At 44.0% G+C, this 25,467-nt stretch overlaps 1 non-coding gene across 1 annotated transcript; it reads left to right on the forward strand.

Moving 5' to 3' along the window:
- The first annotated feature begins 19,407 nt into the window (after window positions 1-19,407).
- Trnat-cgu (transfer RNA threonine (anticodon CGU)) lies at window positions 19,408-19,482 on the forward strand. The gene has a single exon. It is a non-coding gene; the product is annotated as a tRNA-Thr (tRNA).
- Window positions 19,483-25,467: the final 5,985 nt, after the last annotated feature.

Below are 25,467 nucleotides of genomic sequence, written 5' to 3' on the forward strand. Positions count from 1 at the left end.
GTCTGAAGGAGATCTGCATCCCTCAGGGTACAGTCACGTCTGTCACCCAAACATTCTCTCTATCATTGTTATTTTCTACCATCCAACAGAGAATAGAAACTATGAACAATAAAAAGTCCACTAACGTCATCCAGTAGAGAACTCGATAAGGTTTTACCGCGCCCTTGTCTTATGCACAGGGTGCGGCAGCGTTCATAGCGTAATTTGACTTGCGTAGTACAATGACACACTGCAGGAATGCGCGCCAGCTCGTGCCGCATTCGTGTACTAATGACTGATGAGCTGCCATTTCGAGTGTGACAGTGATATGGAGCGGTGGAGTGCACAGCATCGTGCCTTTGCTGTTGTAAGTTATTTCAAGAATAACGACTCTGTTATTGCTACCCAGCGTCTATTTCGGCAGCATTTCAACTTGGGACATCATGGGAAAGTTCCAGATGGACGGACCACTGTGAGGTGGGTGCGTGCATTTCGAACAACAGGGTCTGTTTGCAATGGCAAACCGGGAAGAAGTGAAAGAACTGTGCGGACACCAGAAGCCGTGGAAAATGTTCAGGCTGCACTATTGCATAGCCCAAAAAGATCTGCTCGTTGTCATGCGCAAACTGTGCATATGTCCGATCGCTCATTCAGGAGAACATTGCACGAAGATCTCCATTTTCATCCATATTAGGTGCAGATTGTTCAGGAAATTAGACCTCACGATTGGGTTTCACGCGAAACATTCTGCTTTACCATGCGTGATCTCCTTCGCCAAAATCCACAAATGTTGCACACCATCCTGATGTCAAAAAAATGGTTCAAATGGTTCTGAGCACTATGGGACTCAACTGCTGAGGTCATTAGTCCCCTAGAACTTAGAACTAGTTAAACCTAACTAACCTAAGGACATCACAAACATCCATGCCCGAGGCAGGATTCGAACCTGCAACCGTAGCGGTCTTGCGGTTCCAGACTGCAGCGCCTTTAACCGCACGGCCACTTCGGCCGGCCATCCTGATGTCAGATGAAGCTAATTTCGAGTTATGTGATCCAGTGAATAAACAGAATATGCGTTATTGGAGTGATGTAAATTCGCATGAACTGCACATCAAGCCCTTGCACAGTTCTCGTGTCACAGTGTGGTGTGGAGTTGCTTCCTTTGGGATTATTGGTCCTTACTTCTTTGAGGATGACAGCGGTGTTGCTGTAACCGTCACCAGTGAACGCTACCTAAAGATGCTGTAAGACTTCGTTCTTCCCCAATTAGGTATGTTCCATGTGGATGTGGAACAGTAATGGTTTCAACGACACGGAGCGACCTCGCATACAGCCAGAATTTGCATGGATTTCTTGCGGCAGACATTCCCCGGTAATTTCCCGTTTTGGTGACATTTCCTGGCCTCGTCGCTTACCTGACCTTTCATGTGCACACTTTTTCCTTTGGGGCTACCTGAAGCAAGAAGTGTTCCGAATACAATGCGCCACCATTCCTGAATTGAAGGATCGCATCAGAACTGCCGTCGGCAATGTCCCAGGGAATACGCCGAATTATGAAAAGCTTCCAACGTTGCCTAGGTGAATGTGTTGTGCAGTGGGTGCATCGTTTGACAGAAGTCATATTCAAAAAGTAATCCACGCAATGGACTATGACTTACGCAGTAGTAAATGGCATACCTTTACCTATTAATGACATAAGAGGTAATAAATAAATTACAGTTACGGCCTGATGGTGTGTTTTTATTATCCTACTATGAACACTGCCGCACCATGTATACAGAAAACAAAAACTTTCTGCATGCTGGCATCGAGCATTTGACCTGACCCCCATTAAATACACAGGCATTGACCCACCCATTGATTGAAGTCGCCTGTACAGACCAGTGTAAAGCGTAATTGCCTCTGTAGGAGGACCATATTCCACAGACTATACTATCACTTGCAAGAGAGGGTTCCTGTGTTGTTGTTTGATACATTGTTTTCTTCTGCTGTAACAAGTCCAAGCAGCATATGACACAGCTTTGTACATCGCCATACCTTTTGTTTTTTCCATAACGACTTCGAGGTCTGTGTCAGTTTCTAACCTGACATTAACATTATAACAAACAGACCCGAAATTTTCGACTCTGTAAGCGCAGAACAGGGAATCAGTGATCATAAGGCCGTTGCAGCATCCCTGAATATGGAAGTAAATAGGAATATAAAAAAAAGGGAGGAAGGTTTATCTGTTTAGCAAGAGTAATAGAAGGCAGATTTCAGACTACCTAACAGATCAAAGCAAAAATGTCTGTTCCGACACTGACAATGTTGAGTGTTTATGGAAAAAGTTCCAGGCAATCGTAAAATGCGTTTTAGACAGGTACGTGCCGAGTAAAACTGTGAGGGACGGGAAAAACGCACCGTGATTCAACAACAAAGTTAGGAAACTACTGCGAAAGCAAAGAGAGCTTCACTCCAAGTTTAAACGCAGCCAAAACCTCTCAGACAAACAGAACCTAAACGATGTCAAAGTTAGCGTAAGGAGGGCTATGCGTAAAGCGTTCAGTGAATTCGAAAGTAAAACTGTATGTAGCGACTTGACAGAAAATCCTAGGAAGTTCTGGTCTTACGTTAAATCAGTAAGTGGCTCGAAGCAGCATATCCAGACACTCCGGGATGATGATGGCATTGAAACAGAGGATGACACGCGTAAAGCTGAAATACTAAACACCTTTTTCCAAAGTTGTTTCACAGAGGAAGACCGCACTGCAGGTCCTTCTCTAAATCCTCGCACAAACGAAAAAATGGCTGACATCGAAATAAGTGTCCAAGGAATAGAAAAGCAACTGGAATCACTCAACAGAGGAAAGTCGACTGGACCTGACGGGATACCAATTCGATTCTACACAGAGTACGCTAAAGAACTTGCCCCCCTTCTAACCGCCGTGTACCGCAAGTCTCTAGAGGAGCGGAAGGTTCCAAATGATTGGAAAAGAGCACAGGTAGTCCCAGTCTTCAAGAAGGGTCGTCGAGCAGATGCGCAAAACTATAGACCTATATCTCTGACATCGATCTGTTGTAGAATTTTAGAACATGTTTTTTACTCGAGTATCATGTCGTTTTTGGAAACCCTGAATCTACTCTGTAGGAATCAACATGGATTCCGGAAACAGCGATCGTGTGAGACCCAACTCGCTTTATTTGTTCATGAGACCCAGAAAATATAAGATACAGGCTCACAGGTAGATGCTATTTTCCGGAAAGCGTTCGATACAGTTCCGCACTGTAGCCTGATAAACAAAGTAAGAGCCTACGGAATATCAGACCAGCTGTGTGGCTGGATTGAAGAGCTTTTAGCAAACAGAACACAGCATGTTCTCAATGGAGAGACGTCTACAGACGTTAAAGTAACCTCTGGCGTGCCACAGGGGAGTGTTACGGGACCATTGCTTTTCACAATACATAAAAATGACCTAGTAGATAGTGTCGGAAGTTCCATGCGGGTTTTCGCGGATGATGCTGTAGTATACAGAGAAGTTGCAGCATTAGAAAATTGTTGCGAAATGCAGGAAGATCTGCAGCGGATAGGCACTTGGTGCAGGGACTGGCAACTGACCCTTAACATAGACAAATGTAACGTATTGCGAATACATAGAAAGAAGGATGCTTTATTGTATGATTATATGATAGCGGAACAAACACTGGTAGCAGTTACTTCTGTAAAGTATCTGGGAGTATGCGTGTGGAACGATTTGAAGTGGAATGATCATATAAAATTAATTGTTGGTAAGGCGGGTACCAGGTTGTGATTCATTGGGAGAGTCCTTAGAAAATGTATTCCTCAACAAAGGAGACGGCTTACAAAACTCTCGTTCAACCTATACTTGAGTATTGCTCATCAGTGTGGGATCCGTACCAGGTCGGGTTGACGGAGTAGATAGAGAAGATCCAAAGAAGAGCGGCACGTTTCGTCACAGGGTTATTTGATAAGCGTGATAGCATTACGGATATGTTTAGCAAACTCAAGTGGCAGACTCTGCAAGAGAGGCGCTCTGCATCGCGGTGTAGCTTGCTGTCCAGGTTTCGAGGAGGTGCGTTTCTGGATGAGGTATCGAATACGAGGTGTGGCTAGAAAAAAACCGGACTAGTACTGGTGAAACAATAAAACGAATGCTGAAAGTCGCGTGGCCTGTCACGTGACTCTCGCTCCGCCTACTGCTCGAGTTTCATCTGCCTCCTGCACTCAGTCTGCCCGTGGCGTCTGTTTTAAGTAGTTGACGTTTTGTCTGTGCGTCGGAAAATGTTGAGTGTACAGAAAGAACAGCGTGTTAACATCAAATTTTGTTTCAAACTAGGAAAATCTGCAAGTGAAACGTTTGTAATGTTACAACAAGTGTACGGCGATGATTGTTTATCGCGAACACAAGTGTTTGAGTGGTTTAAACGATTTAAAGATGGCCGCGAAGACACCAGTGATGACACTCGCACTGGCAGACCATTGTCAGCAAAAACTGATGCAAACATTGAAAAAATCGGTAAACTTGTTCGACAAGATCGCCGTTTAACAATCAGAGCAGTGTCTGAGTTAACAGGAGTTGACAAGGAAAGTGTTAGGCAGATTCTTCATGAAAGTTTCAACATGAACAAAGTGTGTTCAAAAATGGTTCCAAAGTGTCTCACAATTGAACAGAAGGAACGCCGAAGAATGATTTGTTCTGACATCCTGGAAAACATTGAAAGTGATCCCACCTTCTTACAAAATGTTATTACTTGCGATGAATCGTGGTTTTTTACTTACGATCCCGAAACTAAACGCCAATCGATGCATTGGAAAACTCCTGGTTCTCCACGACAAAAAAAGCACGAATGTCAAAATCGAAATTCAAGGCAATGATGATTGTTTTTTTTTTGACATCAAAGGGATTGTGCACATTGATTGGGTACCAGAGGGACAAACAGTGAATCAGCATTACCACATTAGCGTCCTGGCTACCCTACGTGAGCGAGTACGGAGAAAACGGAACGATTTGTGGAGAAAAAAGTCATGGATCCTTCACCAAGACAATGCCCCAGCTCACAGTGCGTTGTCAGTGAAGACGTTTTTGGCAAAACACAACATTCCCATCTTAGATCATCCACCCTACTCACCTGATTTGGCCCCCTGTGACTTTTTTCTTTTCCCTAAAGTCAAGTCAGCTTTGAAAGGAACTAGATTTGAGACTGTTGAAGCAGTAAAAGAAAAAGCGACGGAAGTAATGTATGGACTTACCGAAAATGATCTGCAGCATTGCTATGAACAGTGGAAAATTCGTATGGAGCGGTGTAGAGACCGAGGAGGAGAGCACATTGAAGGAGATAACATGAAATTGTAAATAATTGTAAATAAATGTTTTTTCCAGCATCAGTCCGGTTTTTTTCTAGCCGCACCTCGTATATTGCTTCCCCCTACTTATACCTCCCGAGGAGATCACGAATGTAAAATTAGAGATATTCGAGCGCGCACGGAGGCTTTCCGGCAGTCGTTCTTCCCGCGAACCATACGCGACTGGAACTGGAAAGGGAAGTAGTGACAGTGGCACGTAAAGTGCCCTCCGCCACACACCGTTGGGTGGCTTGCGGACTATAAATGTAGATGTAGATGTAGATGTAACATGTTTCGATCCACTGGCTCCCAGAGAAAACTCGACATCGCACAACATACGTCATGTTGCTGCTGCTCCCACAAAACATACACTGGATGATTGAAGTAATATACAGCCACGACATAAGGAAACTGGAAGACTTTTGCGGCATTGTGGAGCATTTCCAAACAGGTGTCCAAAGGTAAGTGACAGCCTCTACATTTAAATTCATCTTTCATAGTGTCAGGACAGCGGATGGCTCAGTGTTCCTTTCAAGTGATTCCTCATATTGCAGTCATGTACGCGATCACTGTTTCAGTATTAGGCATCCGTGGAAGGTGTTGCCCCTCCACCAAACCTCTTTCTCTATCTCAAACAAGTGATGTCAGTCAATCATTATGTGGTGATCAACAGCAGACCAGTGGACGGATGGGATGGAAAGGACACTGTCGATGTACTGTAACAAGCATTGCAGTTGAGAGTGCGATCAATTTTAGCAATTTTACCAGCTGTTCCATAATTTCAAAATCGATTAATGACATGGCAGCATGCTTCCCAATTTCTGTACCATCTCTAACCCCACCCCTACACTACTTTGCGAGTACCATATACTAGACTGTGAATGTAGATAGACGACTGCACAGTATGTTCATTCATTGTTAATTCTTGAACATATACACCAGAGTATACCAGACAGCGAACTTCATATTTCTAGCATATCGATCATAGTGAGTAATTTGCGATTACGATTCCCCATCTTTCCCTATATGGATGGGAGTCGCAGAACATTCTTAGGATAAAGTTATAGATTGAAAGATCTCCTCGCATTGTCTTTGACCAACGCTCCCTGCAACACTGTCTCCAATTAAATCTGCAGCTGACCAGATGTAGACTGCTACATTGCACCTCTTGTGAAGGAACAGAGTGAGCGGAGACCGTAACTGCTGTTACTCACAGCACCCATCCAAGTGCACAAGATTTCTCCAGATGCGTGCATGTCGAGGAGGTTAGCACCACTTATCGGTGTATAGTAGATATGAAAGTGTCGTGATGATATAACACACAGTTAAGAAGAAGAAGAAACGTGCGGTTTTTATACATGATGGAGTTCCTGACGGATGGAGTTTGAAGCATGTTATGTAAATCAACTGCGCTATCAATTCCAAAGTATTGTTCTAGTGTCTGGGGTCAATACCAAGAGGGCATTGGTAGAGAGAACATAAACACATGCACTTAAAACACGCTATAATGTTAGAGCGGTGCGATTTCTGACCAATTAGTCATGTGGAATGCAATGCTCTTAATATTACAATGTAAGAAATATATTTACAGCGCATGAGATACATTCTCTTTGCAGGTTTCTCTCCGATAAACTATGGTGACCAAATGTAACGTGAAAAAACTGCTTCCCTAAAAACATCAGTTCTTTGTGATACCTGCGCAATATAGCTTTTCAGAAATATATAGTGACCCCGATTACGGTTCAGAAATTATACTATGCTCGCATTAGTCCTATAAAAAATGATTGTTAGTAACGGAGAATGCCTCTTACAAGGAAACAGACGAACGCATTGCAGCAGTCATGCTGCAACTAACTCCGTGAACAGGACACCGGTCAAGCAGAGGTATACAAGGGCATTTCAGTACCTCACAAAGACTTGACACTAACTTAGAATCACTGTAGTTATGAAACTGAAGACTTGATTTTGTGCCCAAGAAGCGAAAGGGGAATTGAGTACGTCGCATAAATCTTAGTTCGTCTCTAAGAGAGGAATCGTTAGCGCTAGGATTACTTTTATTTCTTTAATAATGCGCATTCGTGTTATATTACTATCGAGAAAAACTTAAATTTCTTATCATTACTGAATCTCATCACAGTGTAACATGTGTTGGACTGTGACGATAACAACTTTGTTGTAGCTTCCAGTTTGCGGAACTGGTGGCTGATTAGGGGAGGGCCTTACACTGTGGATAGGCGTGGAGGGGGGTGAATGAGCGGGACTTGTTCCGGGTGAAATCCTAGCGCTAAGGGCACGTATGTTTCATCATCATCACACGTGAGTTGAAAGTCCTCTGATGACTGAGAGCTTTACTGTTAACGATCACAAGTGTATAGTGCTCTAAGTCACACACAGGACACGCAGTTGTGTATGAGTCGAACGCAGGTTATGCCACACAACTGATACATCCCGACAGAACAACGAAAAAAGTGGTTGAATGAGCCACAGCAACATCTCCCTCCCTCTCTAGAATGCATCACAGTCTACCATTAAATCATTACTCGTTACAAATCCATCAACCGATCACTCCATCCACTTTCTGTCATCCTTTAAGGCAGATGCAAGTCAATTTAGAAGCAGATGGTTCTCTTTCTTCCAGGAAAGCGTAAAAGACAGCAGCCAACTTGCATGTATCACTATTACCTTAATAGATATACTATAGAATGTTGTCATATAGTGACTGTTTGTTAGCTGGCACCGCAATGTTGTGATTGTCGGAGAGTACAGAGAAGCACGTTGTAAATACTGTTTGGTAGGGTTTAAAACACCTAAACAGTCCTGCACATGGTCAAACAGGCGATCAATTCTATAGTTGTATGTTGCTGTTCCTCAACTGGTAATAGCTGAACTAGAGTGATACAGTGTACAGACTATTACACGACATATATTCAAAGTTTTGTCCCTCCTATTACAAGATGGATGACGGATCCGTATACATACTGAACGTACAGAAGTTTAAGGAATTAGCGCCGATCCTTGTTACAGACACATCGAAAGAAAATGAGCTAATCAAAGGCGGACATACTGACATTCGTGTATAATTTGAGTTATCAGACAATTTCCTCAAAGAAACTACTTCATTAGTGCGTTGTTACGTGATGGGAGGTGAATTATTGTCCGCTAACCAGAATCGTGCAAGAGGCAGTGTGAAATAACAAGTGATGCATAACATCAGCACCATTTCCTGATGGAGTCTCAGAGAGTGAACATTATTGCTGATGCCCAAGGGTTTGTGGATAAATTCAGGGAGTTTGTGTATAAAGATCTGGCGTTTCTAGCTTTTACAAACTCGGACGTGTAACGGCAACATTCTCCATGACTATTCAGGCTCATAAATTATTCAGGAATCTCAAATGTGCGAAAACTCAGAGGACAACATTATGGGTGGGGCGAAATCACCATTCAAAGGACTGGGACCAACCTGACGTGTCTGTGGAACATATGTTGACAATGCTTCAGAATTTTGATCACATCGATGCTGTAGTTTATATTAAAGGTAGTGACAAAGTGTTCTGGATGGAGAAAATGTTAAAGAATGCTTCAGTACATGATCATACAGTTGTCCAGCCGTCTGTCAACTCAAGAATATATGTGAAGAAGAAGATGAAGAGAACAATGCTTTCATGTCTGTTTCAAATAATGTGAAATAGTTGGATCATCAATAAATGATTTTTTAAAAATTAAATTATGCGTTTGACTTTTTTGTCTTACCAATAGATTTTTTTCAGTGGGGAGCATGTAAATTCTCCCACAGATGTTCCCCATGTTTGCGATCTACAATTGGAGACAGAATTTCAGACAGTTCCTGAATACATTTTTCAAATCGGTATCGGTCGGCTTCTCTCATCACACCTCCCAACATGAGCCGCCCGGCGTGGCTAAGGCCATATTATCATTGAGTGAAGTTCGTTATGGCTCTTGTCGATATCCACGCACTGATTATCCCCAGCACCCATTGCAGCAGCTGGCGCATCAGCCAGAGGCTGTCAGTTGTTATGTGTGCTGGCTGGGTTGTCGGTTCTCCACCGTTTGTTTAGAGAGCGCTGTGGAGGGCAGTCCACTATCTGTTTATATTGAGTCATGTGTTTTTAAGTGCAGACTGTGATGCTACCAGATCCTACTCTCTGTATGATGCATGTCTTTAAAGAGATACAGAGAGACTTCATCACTCACATCAGAGCTTGGTGTACCGAGTGCATTCATTAAGATGACATGAACAGTGGAGAGCGTACCTTATCGCCTAGACATGCACTTGTCTAAATATATAGCATGTTTAGACAGTGATAACACTTCTCAGTCTGCTTCAATACTGACAATGTCGTCTGGTTAGAACTGTAGAGTATTGTCTTATGTGCTTGACACTTCGCCAGCAGATGGTACAGAAACTTAATGGAGTCCTCTACTTAGGTGAAAGTTTATTATATACAGCAGGTTAATGTATATCATATAGCACATAGAAATCTACTGCGCTAGCTGCTACAAAAATTCATTATACACTACTGGCCATTAAAATTGCTACACCACGAAGATGACGTGCTACAGACACGAAATTTAACCGACAGGAAGAAGATGCTGTGATATGCAAATTATTAGCTTTTCAGAGCATTCATACAACGTTCGCGCCGGTCGCGACACCTACAACCGCTGGCATGACGAAAGTTTCCAAGCGATTTCTCATACACAAACAGGAGTTGACCGGCGTTGCCTGGTGAAACGTTGTTGTGATGCCTCGTGTAAGGAGGAGAAATGCGTACCATCACGTTTCCGACGTTGATAAAGGTCGGAATTTAGTCTATCGCTATTGCGCTTTATCGTATCGCGACATTGCTGCTCGCATTGGTCGAGATCCAATGACTGTTAACACAATAAGGAATCGGTGGTTTCAGGAGGGTAATACTGAACGCCGTGCTGGATCCCAACGGCCTCGTATCACTAGCAGTCGAGATGACAGGCATCTTATCCGCATTGCTGTAACGGATTGTGCAGCCACGTCTCGATCCCTGAGTCAACAGATGGGGACATTTGCAAGACAACAACCATCTGCACGAACAGTTCGACGACGTTTGCGACAGCATGGACTATCAGCTCGTAGACCATGGCTGCGGTTACCGTTGACACTGCAACACAGACAGGAGCGCCTGCGATGGTGTACTCAACGACGAACTTGGGTGCACGAACGGCAAAACGTCATTTTTCCGGATGAATCCAGGTTCTGTTTACAGCATCATGATGGTCGCATCCGTGTTTGGCGACATCGCGGTGAACGCACATTGGATGCGTGTATTCGTCATCGCCAGGCGTGATAGTATGGGGTGCCATTGGTTACACGTCTCGGTCACCTCTTGTTCGCACTGACGGCTTTTTGAACAGTGGACGTTACATTTCAGATGTGTTACGACCCGTGGCTCTACCCTTCATTCGATCCCTGCGAAACCCTACATTTCAGCAGGATAATGCACTACCGCATGTTGCTGGTCCTGTACGGGCCTTTCTGGATACAGGAAATGTTCGACTGCCGCCCTGGCCAGCACATTCTCCAGATCTCTCATCAACTGAAAATGTCTGGTCAATGGTGGCCGAGCAACTGGCTTGTCACAATACGCCAGTCACTAATCTTGATGAACTGTGGTATCATGTTGAAGCTGCTTGAGCAGCTGTACCTGTACACGCCATCCAAGCTCTGTTTGACTCAATGCCCAGGTGTGTCAAGGCCGTTATTACGGCCAGAGGTGGTTGTTCAGGGTACTGATTTTTCAGGATCTATGCACCCAAATTGCGTGAAAATGTAATCACATGTCAGTTCTAGTATAATATATTTGTCCAATGAATACCCATTTATCATCTGCATTTCTTCTTGGTGTAGCAATTTTAATGGCCAGTAGTGTATATACAGCAGATTAATGTGTCTCATATAGCACACAGAAATCTACTGCACTATGTGCTATAAAAATTCATTATTTACTGCACAGGGATTTACTACGTAGCAGCGTCCATCCAGTGTGGCATAGCCAAGAGCATCATTTCTCGCAGACAGTGTTTGTGTGGTACAGAAATTTGGTACTCTATCCAGACCCACGCTGCGGTCGTATCAATAGCTGCTCTAGGAAGGAATATATTGCGTCATCTTCTTCAGAATGATTAAATGGAGATTTGCACAGCTTTCTGTGAATACTAAGATGTATTTCCTCTTCTTCTTTATAGATTTTTTTCAGTGATGTTGCAGCAGCGATCGCAACCTAAGTTGAGCCTGGTGTGTACTCCCTGGACGCATCCACTCCACAAGCGAAAGCTTGATGTGTAGCATTGCTAGGACGAATGCAGTCCAAGTCGAGCCATCCTTCCTGTGCAATTGCTCGGCCCACAAGCTCATGTATTTGTTGCAGTCAGTCCTGTGGTTCCACAGTATGGTGAGTGTTAATATAATCTTTCTTCTGAGTTTTTCGTATGCTTGGTACTTGTGTTGTGGAGCCCATGGCGCCAATTTCGGCTCAAAGTTCGCAGGGCTTGACTTAGTTTGTGAATGAGCATATATATATGTAATCACACATATTTCTTCTTCTACTGCCACATCTCCTGCATGCATTGGTTAGGAGTTCTCTTTCTTTCTAGATGCAGTCGATAGTCAAAACGATGTTCCATCCCAGGCCATACTGCCATTTTCGTTCATTGCCTCTCAGAGATCGACGCCGATAAGCAATGAACAGATTCTACAGTTATTCACACTTGCATGAGTTGCTTATCAAACGTGCTTCTTTGTCTTGGTTTTAGATGCTATCGATAACAGTGAAGTCATTGGAGGAGAATAGGTCAAGCTGCCTCAGTCCATGATGCCATTCTCACCCATCAGCTGACAGGGCTGGATCTGCCCAATAAAAGACAAGCAGATACATGAGTAGAGCTTCTTCTTCTGCAATACTTTTTTATCATACTTACATGCAGTGTTGATGATATATTTCTTTGTTTTAGGCATTCTTGGTAATAATAATAATGATGACAAGAGGCAGCTTACAGGCAGATTAGAATGACATAGGGGTCATACACGATGCAGATCATTGTAGGAGTAAAGTATCACAAATATGTATTCTTCGTTTCTGACATCATTAGACACACCAGATTTTTTTCCCTTCAGAATATCTGAGGGTGTCATCTGGGCGTGGAGTTCACCCAACAACGTGTCCTCCTAACCGTCCTTAATGCACCTGGCACCACCACCACTACCAAGTGCAGAGCCTTTGTGGCTTCAGTCATCGTGTCCTGATCTGTGGTGGCTACAGCCACCTTGAATGTCGTAGTCTACGACACTGTCACTACGACTGGGACCATTGTGCTGCACCCACCTCAACTGGGGTCGTCTACGACGCCTTGAACACGATCGTGACCATCATAGCTGCAGTCACTGTGATGAAGGACGTCTACAGCGCCGTCACCTTACCCAGTACCTTCATGGCGTACCTCCATGTGCAGCACTGTCCAGTTATAGTTAGCAGCTGGCTAATACCAGCTCCTTCACTCATCCAATGGGTTTGGGACTGCACTAGGTCAGTCACATCACTCAGCTGTACACATTACTTGCATGTCCACAACCACATCTTTGAACCAGTAAATAGGGGTGCAGCTTTTATTTTCTTTTATTTTACACGTCTAGTTCCACAGGACTAACGCAACTGAGGCGGAACTTCGACGTATTAATGTTCAGAACCTCGAAGACGAATTCTGCTTCACTTGGTCAATACCGGCTTGTGAAAGAAATTATACTAATAACTCACAAGAATACAGTACAAAAGACGTTTGTGGGCTTTTTAATTTTAAGCCATCTCATTCCGCACATCATTCGAGAGGTAGAATGTGCATCATGTTTATACCCTGTAGAAAGAGGAAAGCGAGCCAGAAGAAGGACACACTGTGTGAGAAAAAGAAGGGAAGCATAAAGTTAGCGGAGGCCTCTTCCTTTCCAAAGTATCCGGTCAGCATCCTAAAACTGTAAATTTGCTGTTATTCTTCAAGGACAATAAATAGCACTATGTATGGCTGAAGAACATTTCCAAACTACTTTCAGCCCAAAAGAGTAAACATCGTGGTTCACATCATTTTTGCTCTAGATGTCTCACCTCGTTTCCTACAAGTGAGGTTCTAGATTGATGTTCCACACAGGAATTGGTACAGGTGGAAACGCCAACTGAGGAAGAGACGTTTCTCAAGCTCATGAATTTCTACCACCAGTAACGCTCTCCCTTTGTAGCAGACGCTGATTTCAAATTCCTATTCAACCTGTGGCATGCTGTGAGGAAGACCCTACTGTCTCCCATACAACCCTCACAGAGTGGCACGTACCATAGGCAGCTCCATATCGGGTTGTGTGCTCACATGATTCAAGTAAGAGTCAATTTAGATCACATGTTGAGAATACTCCTGTGAGATGGTTACTCACTAGGCTCAAAAAACTTGTATGGGAAGCTGTTCGCATTTATGGCATCAACACCCCCATAACCAAATCGCAGAAGAATATGCCTTCCACAAAAAAGCCATCAGATACCATATTTGTGGACAGCTATTAGACAGAAGGGCGGAAACCCCACGTAGAGACCATTGATATCTAAATGGGAAGTTTCGCGGTATAGCACACAATGCACACAACCCGAAGTAGCAAGTGCTACGCCACATACCTTTCTTTTTTCACAATCTGAGCGGGTATGATGCCCATTTTGTCATTTAGCACTTGAATGATTTCGGTTTATGCAGTGATCAGGTTAGCGTCCTGCATGTGAGTGCTGAAAGATGCATTTCGTACTCCAAGCTGATGACACTGAGCATCACCTCCTCCACTTGAGAAACTTGCTGAGACATTGTGTCTGCAGGACATACATCTCACTAGAGCTGCGTTTCCTGATGACGCAAAGTGTCAGCTCGTGATGAAGAAGGGGTCTTTCCTTACAAATACCTGTATTCTATGGATAGACGCAAACAAACTACTTTGCCTGACATAACTGCATTCAGCAGTAAACTTACAGGCAATGCCATAACGGATGCATAGTAGGGGCATGTGGTGAATGTTTGGCAGGAATTCAATGTCTCTGATTTAGGGGAGTATGCAAAGCTCTACATGGACACATATTTTCTAGAATATCTGGAGTGCTTGCATGACTACTTACACTCTGGATCCTGTATTCTGTTACATTGTACTAGGGCTTTTGTGGGACACAATGTTGAATAGGACACATGCCGGGATTGAATGATTGACTGATGTTGACATGCTGCTCTTTCTCAAATGCAGGATTCAAGGGAAATTTGCCAATGTGTCTATAGGCACGCCCAGGCGAATAAACAGTGAATGAGTGGTTAGTTCAAAGCATCTGAGGATGAGACTTACTCATGTACCTTGATTTAAATAACTTATACTGATATGTTATGCAACAATATCTACCTGCTGGAGTGTTCCGATGGCTATCTAAAGACGACACCCTTAGATTAGGTGATTTCGTGGGTGTGGCAGCTGATTGTGCTGAAAGATAAGTCATGATGGCAGACTTGGCATTCTTTCTAGACTATATGATGTGCACAGTGTTTTGCCTCTATGTCCATAGTGTAGTCTTCCCAAACTGATGACAATGCTGTGAGGGTTTGCGGGGGGGGGGGGGGGGGGGGAGGAGATCAGAGATACATAGTGCACAATAGAAACCTGTGCACCAGTTTTTAAGATACCATCTCTTGTGTACTTTTATTTAATGTGTGTATGAGCAAGGCAACATACATTGCCAAGATGTGGTAGCGTAAAAGCTATGAAATACGGCACAAATTCTGGACACAATATAAAGACTACCACTCTCAGCTCTCCCAACAATACCAGAATAGTTTTTCTTGTTTGAGAGCTACAGCTTGCAACTCTCAAAAGACAGAGGCTGCTGTCTACACGAGACCTATGGACTCTCACAGGTTGACTACCTGAGATTTGCCACACTCTCCGATACTGCCAACGAGATAATTCTCGGCGCGGTTTACACGACATGTATTACTTTCACAACAACTATGAGAGTGAAAAACTCTCACGTGTTTACCTTGAAAATCATCACGAATAATATGCTAATTCAAGGACTAACTATTTGTGTCTGGAATGCAAATGACCTGGGGTGAATGTCTGGGCAGTAAACTTTTGCTTTTATCGCACAGACAGAGATGCGGTGGACAGCAGGACATCTGCCTACATAAAATCATCGCTCTGACATCACCTGGTGCAACTACCTGACTTGGACAACTTTTAACCAACTGGCGTCGAGATTAATACATCAGTAGGTCAAATAACATTTTTAGTGGCTTATTGACCACTTTGTGCAAACCTCCTTCCAGATGACTTCAGTGCACTGCTGTTCATCTACGGAAAAGCTCAGTGGAAAAAGTAGAAATTTCCATTTACCAGTTTTTTGGGAAAACGTAAAAAACTCTTTGGTATCCAAATTACACGTGATATTGAGAAATTCGTTATTAAGCAATTGTAGTACTAGCGGTAAGTGGTTATGTCTCAAAATTACATAATAGGAGTTCCATTAGTTAACGACTAATCAATGACTAAACATACTGGAATATTATCCTTCTTCAACTCACTGTTTAAACACCTCGATAAATAGTGGCAACAAAGGCTATTAAGACAGAAAATAGTCCGAAATAAAATATTGAAGACAATAGCTGTTACTTACAGCTGTTAATTGAACAGTTTATTTACTGAAAGAACAGAAAGTAGACCCATTAAAGGTTAAAGAATCATTTCGATATACGTCTCGCATCAGTGTCACTCTTCACTGTGTCCGAGCTGTGCAGGGTAGCCGCCCGTTCTCAAGCGTCTTGTCACGGTTCGAGCGGCTGCCCCCGTCGGAGGTTCGAGTACTCCCTTGGGCATGGGTGTGTGTGTGTGTGGTTCTTAGCGTAAGTAGATTAAATAGTGTGTAAGCTTAGGGACCGATGACCTCAGCAGTTTGGTCCCATAAGACCTTACCACAAATTTCCAATTTTCCGCTGTGTCCGAAATACGCCACTGACCTGTGGTTTTCAGGCACATAGTGTTTGACATTATAGATGTCCTGCAGCTTCTTAGAACAGATAGGCACTTTCACAGCATACACTTTGTCTTTCGGAGCACCACATCCTCTTCCTTCTTCAGCTTGAATGTGCTCTCAATTAGGCCATCGATGAACTCCAAAAACTTCACATATGCGTTCAGTTTATTACTGAACTCCAGATGGTTGTTCACTGAAGCGCCAAAGAAACTGGTATAGGCATGCGTATTCAAATATAGAGCTATGCAAACAGGCAGAATACGGCCCCGCGGGCGGCAACGCCTATATAACACATCAAGTGTCTGGCGCAGTAGTTAGATCGACACCTGCTGCTACAATGGCAGGTTATTAAGATTTAAGTGAGTTTGAACCTGATGCTATAGTCGGCGCACGAGCGATGGGACACAGCATCTCCGAGGTGGCGATGAAGTGGAGATTTTCCCGTACGACCATTTCATGAATGTACCGTGAATATCAGGAATCCGGTAAACATCAAATAACCGCAATCGCTGCGACCGGAAAAAGATCCTGCAAGAACGGGACCAACAACGACTGAAGAAAATTGTTCACCGTGACAGAAGTGCAACTCTTCCGCAAATTGTTGCAGATTTCAATGCTGGGCCATCAAGAAGTGTCAGCACGCGAACCATTCAACGAAACATCCTCTATATCGGAGCCTAAGGCCCACTCGTGTATCCTTGATGACTGCACGACACAAAGCTTTAAGCCTCTCCTGTGCCTGTCAACACCGACATTGGACTGTTGATGACTGGAAATATGTTACCTGGTCAGACGAGTCCTATTTCAAATTGTATTGAGCGGATGAACGTGTATGGGTATGGAGACAATCTCATGAATCCATGGACCCTGCATGTCAGCAGAGGACTGTTCAAGCTGGTCGAGAGTCTGTAATGGTGTGGGGCACGTGCAGTTGGAGTGATATGGGACCCCTAATTCGTCTAGATATGACTCTGACAGGTTGCATGTACGTAAGCATCCTGTCTGATCATCTGCATCCGTTCATGTCGATTGTGCATTCCGACGGACTTGGGCAATTCCAGCAGGACAGTGCGACACCCCAAACGTCCAGAATTACTATAGAGTGCTCCAGGAACGCTCTTCTGAGTTTAAGCACTTCCGCTGGCCACCAAACTCCCCAGACATGAACATTATTGATCATATCTGGAATGCAGTGTAACGTGCTGCTTAGAAGACATCTCCACTCCTTCGTAATGTTACGGATTTGTGTACAGCCCTGCAGGATTCATGTTGTCAATTCCCTCCAGCTCTACTTAAGACATTATTCGAGTCCATGCCACGTCGTGTTGCGGCACTTCTGCGTGCTCGCGGGGGCTCTACTCGGTATTAGGCAGTTGTACCAGTTTCTTTGGCTCTTCAGCGTATGTATAATAACGTTGAACGAACAACCACTCTTCCCAATGACCCTGGATGTCTTCTTGAAGTAGCGAGGCCACCAATCCTTGAAGTTCAGCACTTGGTTGGTTTGAAGACTCTTATCTACAGAAGGGAGCTTCTGTTTTCTTGTAGTTCGAATGATTTCCTCATACTCTTCAGGCAAATAGATCCGATCGAGTCTTCGAACTACTCTCTTGACGACTTAGGAGATTCTGTCACAGGGCAAGAAACTATGTCCACGAATCGAATAGTAGTGGCTGATGACCGAGAATCTGACATTCATAGTGAGTGTCAAAAACAGCCTTGTTAATGTGTGGTTTCGATTCTGCCCAGCACTGTCATCGCTAAATATATGCAGTTCTTTCTTTTCTGCTGGAATTTCGTAAATGAAGTCGAGGACACAGCTGCATACCACATTAGGAACTCTATTAGCTCTCTCTTCTGTATATGTGTATATAACTGACGTCTCGTTTCCGGTATTATGAATGTTAAAAACATAAATCCTAAGTTTATGCAGATAGCACATTTCCTGAACTAGCATAAATGTCAAAGGTAGATCCTTCATAAAATTCAAAGCAATGGCCCTGACGCCAGCCCTAGTCTTGTAGATTTCAGTGGCTTTTTGCATCTTCTGGTAAAACTTCTTGGCGCGTCTTTTGTGAACAATCACCTCAGCGACAGCCGCTCTGTTTGCTACTTCATGAAGACATCAAGATATTATTTTTACATTCATATATCTCACGGTCGAGAAAACATCAACTTGTGGCCTACCAAACTTGTAACGGTAGTTCTCTTTAAAATGTTTTAAATAAAACTCTTATTTGACTACTCCTCTGAGCTCAGGATGATTTTCAATGGAATGTTCGTGTATTTTTCGAACTGTCAAACTGGACTCAAAATATGTTACACGAGTGGAAATGTCGTGTGACTCGTGTTTGGGAATTGAGCAGGTATGTTCATCAGTTTTAGCTGTGGTCGTTGTTTCAAGAGCATTTCCATGGTTTCAATGCTTTCCTCTCATGTCAATAGGCAACTGATTCTAGAATGAAATTTTCACACTACAGCGGAGTGTACGCTGATATGAAACTTCCTGGCAGATTAAAACTGTGTGCCCGACCGAGAGTCGAACGCGGGACCTATGCCTTCGCGGGCAAGCGCTCTACCAACTGAGCTACCCACGCACGACTCACGCATCGTTCTCACAGCTTTAATTCCGCCAGTACCTCGTCTCCTACCTTCCAAACTTCACAGAAGCTCTCCTGCGAACCTTGCATGACGGAGTGTCAGTCGTGCTTGGGTAGCTCAGTTGGTAGAGCACTTGCCCGCGAAGGCAAAGGTCCCGAGTTCGAGTCTCGGTCCGGCACACAGTTTTAATCTGCCAGGAAATTTCATATCAGTGCACACTCCGCTGTAGAGTGAAAATTTATTTCCAGAAACATCCCCCAGGTTGTCTCTGCATGTCTCCGCAATATCCTTTCTTCCAGGAGTGCGAGTTCTGCAAGGTTCGCAGGAGAGCTTCTGTGAAGTTTGGAAGGTAGGAGACGAGGTACTGGCGGAAGTAAAGCTGTGAGGACGTGGCCTGAGTCCTGCTTGGGTAGCTCAGTTGGTAGAGCGCTTGCCCGCGTAAGGCAAAGGTCCCGAGTTCGAGTCTCGGTCCGGCACACAGTTTTAATCTGCCAGGAAGTTTCAGGCAACTGATTACTCTCTAAAAACTTGTTCAAATGTTGCATCACTTTACTTGTGTCAACACGCAAACTAACATAGGCCTTGCGTCAAACTTCAAACAGATTGAATCCTTTCATTACGCAGAAATTGAAGGCTGGCGTGTCTTGTTTGGAACTTTCTGTTGTTAGTCGATGTCCAGCAACATCATATCTTTCTATAAATCCTAACAGATGTGTGTCTTTTTAATTTTTTGGGCGTCCACTATACAAATTTTCGACCACACTTCGTTTTTCTGCTGCACTGAAATCAGCCATGCACTTTTTACTACTTTCAGAATCTGGACCAGTTCTTTTAGCCTCCATCGGTAACCCTTGCCTGTGACAAGTACTTCTCCACTTTGTCTGGCTAGTTTCTCGATCTTTATTCACTTTACCTCACTTTCTTCTAGTTTCAGTCACATCGTCATCTGACTCAGACATTTTCCACAGAATACGAAAAAATGCTTCGCTCACTGAGAGCTGTCTGTTAGCTGCTGAATATAAACAGACCCATGCAACAAGCAGCTGCAACAAGCGTTTTTACTGAAGCTACATCTACATCTACATACATACTCCGCAAGCCACCTGACGGTGTGTGGCGGAGGGTACCCTGAGTACCTCTATCGGTTCTCCCTTCTATTCCAGTCTCGTATTGTTCGTGGAAAGAAAGATTGTCGGTATGCCTCTGTGTGGGCTCTAATCTCTGATTTTATCCTCATGGTCTCTTCGCGAGATATGCGTATATGCTTGACTCCTCGGTGGAAGTATGTTCTCGAAACTTCAACAAAAGCCCGTACCGAGCTACTGAGCGTCTCTCTTGCAGCGTCTTCCACTGGAGTTTATCTGTCATCTCCGTAACGCTTTCGGGATTACTAAATGATCCTGTAACGAAGCGCACTGCTCTCCGTTGGATCTTCTCTATCCCTTCCATCAACCCTATCTGGTACGGATCCCACACCGGTGAGCAGTATTCAAGCAGTGGGCGAACAAGTGTACTGTAACCTACTTCCTTTGTTTCCAGATTGCATTTCCTTAGGATTCTTCCAATGAATCTCAGTCTGGCATCTGCTTTACCGCCAATTAATTTTAAGTGGTCATTCCATTTTAAATCACTCCTAATGCCTATTCCCAGATAATTTATGGAATTAACTGCTTCCAGTTGCTGACCTGCTATATTGTAGCTAAATGATAAAGGATCTTTCTTTCTGTGTATTCGCAGCACATTACGATTGTCTACATTGAGATTCAATTGCCATTCCCTGCACTATGCGTCAATTCATTGCAGATCCTCCTGCATTTCAGTACAATTTTCCGTTGTTACAACCTCTCGATATACTACAGCATCATCCGCAAAAAGCCTCATTGAACTTCCGATGTCATCCACAAGGTCATTTATGTATATTGTGAACAGCAACGGCCCCACGACACTCCCCTGAGGCACACCCGAAATCACTCTCACTTCAAAAGACTTCTCTCAATTGAGAATGACATGCTGCGTTCTGTTATCTAGGAACTCTTCAATCCAATCAAACAATTGGTCTGATAGTCCATATGCTCTTACTTTGTTCAGTAAACGACTGTGGGGAACTGTATCAAACGCCTTGCGGAAGTCAAGAAACACGGCATCTACCTGTGAACCCGTGTCTATGGCCCTCTGAGTCTCGTGGACGAATAGCGCCAGCTGGGTTTCACATGATCGTCTTTTTCGAAACCCATGCTGATTCCTACAGAGTAGATTTCTAGTCTCCAGAAAGTCATTATACTCGAACATAATACGTGTTCTATAATTCTACAACTGATCGACGTTAGAGATATAGGTCTATAGTTCTGCACATCTGTTCGACATTCCTTCTTGAAAACGGGATTGACATGTGCCCTTTTCCAAGCTTCTGGAACGCTACGCTCTTCTAGAGACCTGCGGTACACCGCTGCAAGAAGGGGGGAAAGTTCCTTCGCGTACTCTGTGTAAAATTGAACTGGTATCCCATCAGGTCCAGCGGCCTTTCCTCTTTTGAGCGTTTTTAATTGTTTTTCTGTCCCTCTGTCATCTATTTCGATATCTACAATTTTGTCATCTGTGCGACAATCTAGAGAAGGAACTACAGTGCAGTCTTCCTCTGTGAAACAGCTTTGGAAAAAGACATTTAGTATTTCGGCCTTTAGTCTGTCATCCTCTGTTTCAGTACCATTTTGGTCACAGAGTGTCTGGACATTTTGTTTTGATAAATCCATTGCCACACCTGACCCATACACAGAGGGTGTGGACAAAGCCACCTATATACTTGGGTACAAGGGGGAGGTTGCGACCCCTCACTCCCTCCCCCCTTCACACCAACTCTCAGAGAAAGGAAAAATATAATGTAGTCAGGTGCTTTTCTTTCAAGAAAATGATTTAAAAGTCGGTATTACATAGGTTTTTAAAACGGTCGGAACCGGACCTTTTTTGGTTACTGACAAGTCGTCATTTGTCTTCCAAAATGTTGAACATACTCCAGACCCCCAAGCTATCACACCCCTCTCCCCTTCCCGGCGAACTATCGCATGGGCAGCCTTGGGGTGCACGAAACTTCTGCGATTTTAGCACAATTCACTGTGGAAGCTGGTAACACAGCAAGTAGCTCAAGACTGCAGGAACGTTGAGATTTCTCCCAGCAATTTCCTCCCAACATAACAAAGCCTAACACAGAGTACAGCTGTGTATTTCGATAATAGCAGGTCATGCATCACCCCGCAATGAAGTGTAATCTGAATCCACACTGGTACGACATTAACAACACAATAGAAACAGGGCTGCCAAGATTGTCACACTCATATTCCTTTATAACAGTGAATGGGGAGAAACTACACAATTTATGCAGCAGAGACAAGATGTGTTGCCATCACCAACTGTGCGAGAAATTTGTTACCAGCTAGACACTAAGGCAAGTGTTTGGCAGACACATTTGCAGGAAATTTCATCTAATGAAAAATGCAGTTGATGATAATCACATTCGTCGAGCAGTGGAGAGACTGCCAGGGTTCCTAACAGCCAGATCTGGAGGAGATTAGATTGAGGTAGTCACTGAGAGAAATATACTCGAAAACTCTGTTCTCTACATACTTGTAGACCAGTCGGAGTTGACATGTTAGACAGTGCTCTCCTGAACCAATTGCCACGTGATACAGTATACATTTTACCCACAATTTTAACAATATCATGGAGATCTTCAGATTTCAGTCAGTGTAAAAATATGCACAAGTGGTTCCTATCCTCAGGTCAGTCAAAGATCTGCGACTGGTACAAAAATGACCCATAAGCCTACTGCCTACACTCTGCAAAGTATTCGAGAGGATTTTCACCAAGTGGCTGTGTCAGAACGTTAGGGAGGATGATCTTGTCCCACACAAGCAATACAGTTTTTTGAGAGGGCACTCCACTCAACAGCAATTACTTCGACTGGTGGAGCAGCCATCGTTGGTTTTGGAATAATTAGGGTCACTGTTCTTAAGCTAGGGTCACACATGCAACTAATGTGAGGCCACAGCTTGTGGCTTACTGTAGTGGCATCATGAGCTGCCGTTGGTTCACACATGATGCCACAAATTCTATGTACACTGCTGGCCACCGTAAATGCAACACCCTGAAGGAAGCATCCGAATCAAGTGAAATTTACACCATGGGTTTGCAGCGATGAGATATGCAACTGATTAGAATTTCAGCGCAGACGCACATCACGCGCGCCTTTGGCGCCACCTCATAGCGCCATTTAAGGCTTGGCGATTTCGACGAGTGTACGTTCGGCACGTGTGTTTACCTTGTGGTTGTTTCACAAGACGATCAGTCATGCCTCGTCGACAACAGCGAACATCTTTTGATCAAGTATCCGAGTTCGACAGAGGAAGGATAGTGGCTTACCGAGATTTTGGATTATCATACAGAGAAATCGCTAGTCGTGTTGGACGAAACCAAACAACTGTAATGCGGATATGTGACCGTTGGATGCAGGAGGGTACGACGGACCGACGTCGTCGATCGCATTCACCTCGGTGCACCACTGCACGTGCTGATAGGCAAATTGTGCGCATGGCAGTGACGGATCGCTCAGTGACATCCCGAACAATAGCACAGCACATTGCGTCTGTAACGCATCATCCAGTGTCTGCGCGTACCATTCGACGCCGTTTACAGCAGAGTGGTCTGTCCGCAAGACGTCCATTGCTTCGTCTACCATTGACGCAGAACCACAGACGTCTCCGTCGCCAATGGTGTGATGACAGACGGATGTGGACGGCAGAATGGAATGACGTTGTCTTTACTGACGAGGCACGCTTCTGTCTGCAGCACCACGATGGTCGGATTCGAGTGTGGAGACACCGTGGAGAGAGGATGCTGGACAGCTGCATTATGCACCGCCACACTGGTCTTGCACCGGGTATTATGGTATGGGGCGGTATTGGATATTACTCTCGCACGCCTCTAGTACGCATTGCCGGTACTTTAAATAGCCGGCGCTACATATCCGAGGTGCTGGAGCCAGTTGTCCTTCCTTACCTTCAGGGCTCGGCTACAGCCATATTTCAACCGGATAATGCGCGACCACACGTGGCACGCATTGTCCAAAGGTTCTTCGTCAATAACCAGATTGAATTGCTTCCCTTGCCGGCTCGCTCTCCGGATCTTTCGCCGATAGAAAACATGTGGTTCATGGTTGCTCAACGAGTGACCCAGATTACATCCCCAGCTGCCACACCAGATGATCTTTGGCAACGTGTGGAAGCTGCTTGGGCTGCTGTACCCCAGGAACACATCCAACGTCTCTTTGACTCAATGCCGAGACGTGTGGCAGCGGTGATCTCCAACAATGGCGGCTACTCTGGCTACTGATTCTGGCAGGAACCACATGTCACAGACGTCTGTAAACGTAATCATTTGATACTTGGTCAACATGTTATCTACAAAATAAATCTTGTTGTGCTACCTCTTGTCTTTCTTGGTGTTGCATTTACGGTGGCCAGCAGTGTAGTTGCACACCGTTCAACTTGTTTTTGCATTATTATTAATAAATAAAAATCGTGACAAAGCACAAAAATAAAAAAATAAAAAGTGTTAGAGGAGTTATATTAATGTCACAAAACCACTGTTTGGTTAACTAAAATCATAGGATTTCACATTAAAAACCTTGAGGATGTCGTATGCAAGTTCGGAACATCTCTTGCCTACTGTATAATCAAATATTTGTTGACAGGAAACAAAATTGCGGCGCGGTATCTCACCAGGAGAATGTGTGTAATTACCTTTCAATTTTTGCACGCAGTATTTACTACTATTATCACAAATGTATTGCATTTATGTTTACCCTAATATTAAAAAATCAGCTAAAATTTAAAGACCTCTGTACTGCCATTCTAGTTTCCCTCCTGGAGAAACTAATTGATTGGTAAATTTATTTCCCACTTCCTTTACTGATGGTGGGAATTATGTGTGTTTAGAGGTTCCAATGATGTATTTGTTTCAGCCCGTCTGTCAATGTGCCATTCTCCTTTTTGACTCTAGTGTTTCCGCACCGGTACTGAACACGCACAACTTGTGTGAGTTTGAGTAAAACTTTCACGAAAAGACATATTCGGCAAGGACCCTCAGCAAGATGTAAGAACTAGAACGAATTTTCGTCCCGCAGCGGAGTGTGCGCTGACTTGAAACTTCCTAACAAATTAGAACTATGTGCTAGACCAGAAGTCGATCCTTGGAACCCTTCTGGCACGCAGTTTTAATTTGTCAGGAAGCTGAATGCAAGAAACCGTTTCCGCTAACTTGTGAACTTCTTGAAGTTGACGAAACTAGCGGTCATGACCGGGAGGAGTTTTACAGACATGGTGTTCCCTAATATTCCAGCCAGTTCTGTGATTGTGTGAATAATGCACAATACCACAGCAGGAAGTTCGACAGAATGCTTAATAAATATGA

The sequence above is a fragment of the Schistocerca nitens genome, chromosome 2 (genome assembly GCF_023898315.1).
Source record: "Schistocerca nitens isolate TAMUIC-IGC-003100 chromosome 2, iqSchNite1.1, whole genome shotgun sequence".
In the NCBI taxonomy this organism is placed as follows: domain Eukaryota; kingdom Metazoa; phylum Arthropoda; class Insecta; order Orthoptera; family Acrididae; genus Schistocerca; species Schistocerca nitens.